At 41.5% G+C, this 8,052-nt stretch overlaps 1 pseudogene; it reads right to left on the bottom strand.

Annotated features, from left to right (window-relative positions):
- Positions 1-3,202: 3,202 nt before the first annotated feature.
- Positions 3,203-4,352, bottom strand: LOC117998485 (annotated as a pseudogene).
- Positions 4,353-8,052: the final 3,700 nt, after the last annotated feature.

The following is an 8,052-nucleotide window of genomic DNA, read 5'->3' as shown; positions in this document are numbered from 1 at the left end:
GTGCCCAACACGGTATCTGGCACAGGGCATGCCTGCCGTAATTCCTCTACCCCTCATCCTTTGGTTTACAAAGTTTTACTCATCTTTCAAACATCTGGTTGCATGTCTTAAATCTGTCTTCCTCAAAGAAGCCTTTCTTGACACCGTGGAATACAGATTTGCTACCCTTCCTAAGCCCTTCTATGATGCTGTATGTCCAGTACATCACAGCACATATCACAATATTGTCATGTTTTCATTGTCTTTCATCCTCTCCACGTTGTAAGCTCATGATGGCATGAGGGTCTTGTATATGGCTATATCCCCAGGGCTTAGCATAATGCCTGACACATAAAGGCTTAAGAAATATTTGTTAAGGGGCAGGCTTAAGAAATATTTGTTAAGAAATAATGCAATATATGTTAAGAAAAAAAAAAGAAGATAGCAGGAGGGAAAGAATGAAGGGGGTAAATCAGAGGGGGAGACGAACCATGAGAGACGATAGACTCTGAAAAACAAACTGAGGGTTCTAGAGGGGTGGGGGGTGGGAGGATGGGTTAGCCTGGTGATGGGTATTGAAGAAGGCACATTCTGCATGGAGCACTGGGTGTTATGCACAAACAATGAATCATGGAACACTACATCTAAAACTAATGATGTAATGTATGATGATTAACATAACAATATTTTTTTAATTTGTATAAAAAAAGAAGAAAAAGAAATATTTGTTAAGGGGCGCCTGGGTGGCTCAGTCAGTTGGGCATCTGCCTTCAGCTCAGGTCGCGATCCCGGGGTCCTGGGATCGAGCCCCGTGTCCGTCTCCCTAATCAGCAGGGAGTCTGCTTGTCCCTCTCCCTCTGCTGCTCCCCCTGCCTATGCTTTCTCTCACTCTCTCTCCCACTCTCTGTCAAATAAATTAATTAAAAAAAAAAAGAAAGAAATATTTGTTGAATAAGGAGTGGGAACTAGGAGGTGACCCACCAAGGCAAGATGTTTTAGAACGGACATCCATATAAAAATGCCTTTTCCTTCAGCTAAGTTTCACCATGATTGATTTTTTTCACAACTTTTCTGTTTTCCAGGGAAAATGTAATGTTGAGCAAAAATGGTTTTGTAAGAGTGTCCATTCTGGCTTATTTGATTATATAATTAAAAGCAATTATTGGGGCGCCTGGGTGGCTCAGATGGTTAAGCATCTGCCTTCGGCTCAGGTCATGATTCCAGGGTCCTGGGATCGAGCCCCACATTGGGCTCCTGGCTCAGCAGGGAGCCTGCTTCTCCTTCTCCCTCTGCCTCTCTCCCTGCTCATGCTGTCTCTCTCTGTATCTCTGTGTCTCAAATTAATAAATAAAATCTTTAAAAAAAAATAAAAATAAAAATAAAAAAATTTAAAAAGCCAAGTATTTTCCATTGTTTATGGCCAAAGGCTAGATTGTAGTCAGTGATATGAGCAATATTATATAGAGAGCACAGGATAATGTAAAACTTTGGTGAAAAGGTAATTATGGGCCAATAAATTCACATCACTGAAGAGTTGAAATTTTTAGGACTTTATTTAAAAACAATAAGAAGGGCTCACCTGTATCTTCACAAAATTTAATGAATCAGGCTTTAGTTAATGATCTACATATTAGCCAAGGTCTGAATGTGAGATGCAACATCTTTTATCCCTTAAGGTAATTGTATACTCAAGAAATGTGCCTAATTAGCTAATGGACTGGTCTCTGGCATTGACATTTCCAAGGATAAATTCTAAAAGGGAAATAAGAAGTTTGCTGGGAAGGAGGAATGTGCAGTTATACAATATAAGAAAAATATCTAGTTCAAGCTCTTTGTAAGCATAAGATGTAATCTTGTATGTTTGGATTTTTGTTTGTTTTAGTTTTTATTTAATTTATTATTGTTAATCACACAATTCATACATTCTTCTTTTTTGAGATTTTATTTATTTATTTGAGAGAGAGAGAGCCCAAGTGGGAGGAGGAGCAGAGGGAGAAGCAGGCTCCCCAATGAGCAGGAAGCCTGACCGGGGCTGGATCCCAGGACCCTGAGATCATGATTTGAGCTGAAGGCAGACGCTTAACTGACTGAGCCACCCAGGTGACCCCAATTCATACATTCTTATAAAAATTCAAACAAATAATTCTATAAAAAGATCCCCTTTGCCACACCAAACTCACAGCCCTCTTCAAATATAATTTGATACAGTTTGGTGTATATACATCCAGATCTTATTATGTACATTTACATGTATTTATGTTCATATTTAGAATTATATATTTTTGTTTGGTTTGCTTGTTTTTACATTGTGTATTATCTTACAAATTGCTTTTATTTCAGGTGACAGTATGTCTTAGAGATCCATAACAGTACATATAAATCTACCCCATTCTTTTTCATTGCTGCATAATATTCCATAGAATAGATGAAATACTTCATTTAACTGTACCCCGATGGACAGTTAGTCATGTTCAGTTTGTCACTGTAATAAACAACATTGTGATGTGTACATTGCATTGTGGACACATGGGAATATTTTTCTAGGAAAATACTACTTTAAAATGGATTGTCAAATAAGAGGATATAAATACTAAATCTTTTTTTTTTTTTAAGATTTTTATTTATTTATTTATTTGACAGAGAGAGAGATAGAGCAGGAACACAAGCAGGGGGAGCGGGAGAGGGAGAAGCAGGCTTCCTGACGAGCAGGGAGCCCGATGCGGGACTCAATCCCAGGACCCCGGGATCATGACCTGAGCCGAAGGCAGACGCTTAACGACTGAGCCACCCAGGCGCCCATAAATACTAAATCTTGATAAACATTGTGAAATTCTTTTCCAGAAGAGGCTGCATCAATGTCAGTACCAAGGGCAGTATATAAAAGTCCTCATTATCTTCTTCTTCTTCCCCACAGCCTTTTACTACTTCTTCCTCCTTGTCTTCCAAATTTATGGGAGCAAAACTGATATTCCATTGATGTTTCATTTGTATTTCTCTGATTATAAGTGAAGTTTCATATCTCTTCGTGTAGTTCTAGCTATTTGAATTTCTTTTTCTGTGAATTACCCACTCGTATTTTTGCCTTTTTCTTATTTATTAATAGAAAGTCCTTATATATTGAAAAAATATTTACCTGCTGGGCTGAAAGAAAATATTTGCAACATAAATATTATTATATTTTAACTTAATGTGCTTTGTTAGATCATTTGTGCCCAGGCCAGCCTCACCTCTGAGGAGCCCTCTCCTGTCCACTGCACAGGCCACAGGCCTGGGGACTGCCAGGCTGAGCCTTCACTGCAGAACCAGAGACTAGGGGAGGCCATGTAAGGAGGTCCAGGGTGGTAGGAGGAGTGATAGGCAGCGCAGCCAGGCTGCCTGGAGTAGGAGGGTGTCTGAGTGGCCAGCCCCTCGCCAGGGGCCTGTGAAAGACACCCTCCTACGTTGCACACAGCCACCACTCAGAAAGCTCCAGCCACTGGAAGGACCCAGCTGCATAGGCCAGGCCAGCAAGGAGGCCACAGAGAAGCTGTAGGAAGGGTGGCTCAGCGCTGAGCAGCGGTATCTAGTCAGCAGCCACGATGACAGTGCCCCTGGGGCTGTCTAGGCTAGTAACCCAGCCCCACCAGCATGGCCAGGTGCACAGGCATGGGGCTACAGCCACCAGCTGCCCTGGACCCGCAGAGGCCTGCGAGCCGCACAGCTATTAGCCCAACAGCTAGGGTGAGCAGGGCGGAGGTGTGCAGGAACTGCACAGTGCCCAGGTGGCCCTCCGCAGCAGGCTCAGGAGCAGGCCAGGTAGGGCCATGGATCAGCAGTCGGTGTGCCTGCCAAGGGTCCAGCCACGGCTCCGGGGCCAGCGCAAGATTGGGGCCAGCCCCCCACCAGCCACAGGCTGCTCAGCAGTGGCATCAGGAAGGAGGAGGCTAGAGGCAGTGCCGGGGACCGCAGAGCATGCCCCACAGCCCCCTGAATGCCAGGTGGAGCCCCCAGCTGAGAGTCAGGACTCCAGATCCCTGGTGAGGCTGGAGAGCCCAGAGCCCACTTGGCTTGCACAGGCACGTGACCCCAGCAGACCAGAGGGTGAGACATACCCTCCCCTGCCACCCACTGATTACTCTGCAGGTGATATAGACCCAGGTCCCTTCCCCTAGAGTTAATTTTGTATATTGTTTTAGATATGGATCTAATTTTCTTTTTTCTCAGATAGCTAGCCAATTGTCCCAAGTTCTTTCCTTCGTTACATGAAATGCTTTCTCTAGAATATATTTACCTCTAGCTTCTATTGAGTTCCACTTATCCCTTTTTATCTACTTCCATTCCGATACAGTATCCTGTTGGTTACTACAGCTTTATAGGATATTTTGATGTCTCATAAGCCATATCTCCATCACTGTTTTCTTTTTCTTAAAAAAATTGACTTACTCTTGTACATTTTCTACCAAACAAGGATTTTAGAATTAATTTGTCAAATTCCAGAGAAATTTGACTGGGAATGCAACTAAATTTTTAGATTAATTTATAAAGAATTTATTGAGGGGCGCCTGGGTGGCTCAGTTGGTTAAGCGACTGCCTTCAGCTCAGGTCATGATCCTGGAGTCCCGGGATCGAGTCCCGCATCGGGCTCCCTGCTCAGCAGGGGGTCTGCTTCTCCCTCTGACCCTCCTCCCTCTCATGCTGTCTCTCATTCTCTCTCTCGCAAATAAATAAAATCTTAAAAAAAAAAAAAGAATTTATTGAGTCTTCCTAAACACAAACATGGAATATTTCTATTTTATCAAGTCTTCTGTCTCTCAGTAAGCTTTATACTTTTCTTTATGTTCGTATCAGAAAATGATATTTTATAACTATCACTGGTGTACAGAAATAGATGATAGAGAGATGGAATCCATCAAACTTGCTGAATTTTCTTGAGTGCTAATAGAAAATTCAAAGATTACCTGACAAACTACTTAGATTTTTGGATAAATCCCAAGTACTATCAGCCGTATCTCTTTCTGTCTAGCAGCTGTTACTTATTTTCCATGTCTTACTGCATTGTCTATTATCTTCATTAAAATGTTGAATAGTACTGATCATAGCAGCCATACTTCTCTTGTTCCTGATTTTAGTAAGAATGCTTCTAATATTTCAACATTAAGTGATATGTGTGTTTGAGGTACATAAGTTTTCATGTAATTTGTATCCCACAAGTAAAAGCAAACGTGTGTGTGTGTGCGCGCAGGCTTTAGTCTCACAGAAAGTATTGGAAAATAATTAATTTTATAAAGTTTCCTAACCTGCAGTCACATCATTTTAAGGAGCTGCCAAAAGCATTTTTTGAAGAGTGCCCTAGTTATGTCTCAAATTGTTTTCTCATTAACCAATAGGTGAATAAAAATTATTCCTCTTCGAGGGGCGCCTTTCTTCCTTTCTTTTCTTTTTTTCTTTTTCTTTTTCTCTTTCTTTCCTAGAATAAACTACAACATTGTCCTTCCCTTTCCTTATCTTTAGAGAGTGTCCCAGCTTCTTTCATTAGCATCTAATTTTAATTAAAACAAAACCCACCTATTCATTTGGAGAATCAGTTACATTTCTTTCTTTTCAAATTTTAATAATACTCCATATGAGTTCCCAGAACAAGATAAACATCCTAAGCCTACAAGGACTCAGAGAGAGCAGTTTGCACCTATTTCAATGTTATTCTGAGTGTTATTCAGAGATGCTTCACAGAGGATGGACAGTCCCGGACCATTACATGGCTTTTACTCTCATCCCAGCTATGCTTCAATCCCAGAGAATCCCACAACCACAAATTTGTGCTGTGAAATACCAGTGAAAGGGAAATGGTTAAAAGGAATTTCTGAGTTCATTTCTTTTCTTCGAGTATTTATGAACAAAAAGTTGGAAAGAAATTCACAGCATAAGTACATTTAGAAGAAGGCTAAGAGCAGCAGAAAACCAGATGACACATTCTGGAATGGGAGTAATCAAGGTTCTATTCAATCCGTTCCCCCTACCCCCCGTGCATCAGAATAGTTTCCCCTTTGAAACTTCTTCCACAGTTGCACAGGTGTATTGAATTCACACTGATCCGCAAAAAAAAAAAAAAAAAAAAGGCAAAAAAATTGTTCATATGTCAACAGCTCTAGAAATTTCAGCAAATTCCTTAAGATGCAAAGATTAAAAATAATCCACTGCGGATTATTTCCTACTGTCAAGACAATGGCAATGCTTTTCAGCTGTGAAGAGTCTCTTGAGCTGACCACAGAGTATTTGTTGAGAGAAAAAAAATGTGTCTGTGCTACATACTAGGAAGTTACATGGCTAGGCCAGGATTCAGAAAACTTACTGTAAAAGGCTAGGCAGTACGGGCTTGGCGAGGTATACAATCTCTCTTGCAACTACTCAACTCTGCCTTGTACCTGGAAAGCAGCCATAGACACTACATTAACAAATCAGCATGTCTGTGTTCCAATAAAACTTTATTAACAAAACAGCCTGCAGCCATAGTTTGCTCTGGGTTGGACTGTATGTTCTTTGACTACAGTGATCATATCTTTCTTAGCAACCATTGTATCTCCAGAGTCTAGACTGTGTCTGACACATAATAGGTGCCAAATAAACATTGGTAAATACAAAAAAAATCATTACTTAATATTTTAAAAACATATTTCTTGTCCTCAGCTCACCGTCTAGTCTTTTGTGGAAGACCAAAACAGGAAAATGTAGAGTAAGAACAAAAAGGTCATGGATTGTGGATTCCGGGTTAGTTTCTTGACTCAACATCAACTCTTTCTACCCACTTTAGTAAGAGTTTATATCTCCATATCTCAAGAACTCAGTTTTCCTAATTATTGAGATAGGGTTTAGGCTTAGGGTTAGGTAATAAAGTCACTGTATTTAATGGCTTTCCAGGTTGTTTTTGTGAAGCCGAAATCATGTCAGAAAGGCAAAAGAAGCCCCATGAAGTTCACAAGGTAAAAGAGACGGCATTTGGCCAGATGACCAAGTCCCCCCTTCTATTCACCTTTACCGGTCACTTCTGACACTGTGCACATCTCCCATGTCATGGAAGATGAATCATAGCCCCATTGCTACAATCAGCAAAATTCTGGCTGGGTTCCTAAAAGGGGCTACATAAGGGGGTTATAGCCAAAATAGAGGCACATTCTCAAAGTTAAGTGCTATTTGATATGGAATTTTCTCCCTAGCCAACACTAGGGGGAACTGTTGCTGGATCTTGATTTGGGACAATGTGAGCCTAGTATATCAGTTAGAGTCCCAAAATAAAGCAGAGGGCACACTCAGGATAATTCAAGGATAGTTCATTTACAAAGAGATTATTTACAAAGATGTGGACAGGGCATAGGAAAACCACAAAGGATGGTACAACACCCTAAGGTTAATAAGGGAAGAGAGTCACCACCCTTAAGCCCAAAGAGACCAAAGGAAGGGTTATGTGAATCCCGAAGGAAAGAGTCATCTAACTGGTCACTGTGTGAGGAACAGTGACCTTGTATTGCATGACTTAGCTAGATGGAGGTGACCCAACAGAAAGATGAGAAGGGAAATAATTCACTATCTTCATTTCCCTTCCTCTCTGATTTCCTACCGGAGCTCCTGATTGGCTGCACCAAACCATAAGCCAAAGGGCAAGGGTGCCTGTTGGTGTGGTCCACACAGGTCAGCCTCCAGAGGCAGTGAACCGGCTGAAGACAGGGAGAACAGATCTGGAGGGACAAACAGAAAATGTCCAGCACAGATGGAGCCCAAAGGTACTGAAAGCTTATTACACTGAGGCTGTCCTCTGTGAGGGTTGTTAGGTACACCAGTGCGGCATCAGATTGATTATCCACACACTCCCATTTTTCTCCTGAATGAGATTTTCACCGTCTACAAGGAAATGAATTGAGCAATTTTCTGTTCCCTGCAGTGTAAGGAGAATCTCTTGCCAACCACTGTCGTTTAGCAGATGGTAGGTGATACTGTGATGCCTATTTGGCTCCTTTGAAGGCAAATGTCCAGGTTAAGAGCACTGGAGTCAGGAGTCCCAGTTCCCAGATCTGGTTTTGCTCCTAAGTAACTAAGTGACTG

This window comes from Mirounga leonina, unplaced genomic scaffold, assembly GCF_011800145.1.
Source record: "Mirounga leonina isolate KUSES-001 unplaced genomic scaffold, KU_Mleo_1.0 Mir_114, whole genome shotgun sequence".
Taxonomy (NCBI): Eukaryota; Metazoa; Chordata; class Mammalia; order Carnivora; family Phocidae; genus Mirounga; species Mirounga leonina.
The sequence above is the reverse complement of the archived record's forward strand: the minus strand, read 5'-3'. Positions and strand labels throughout refer to the sequence as shown.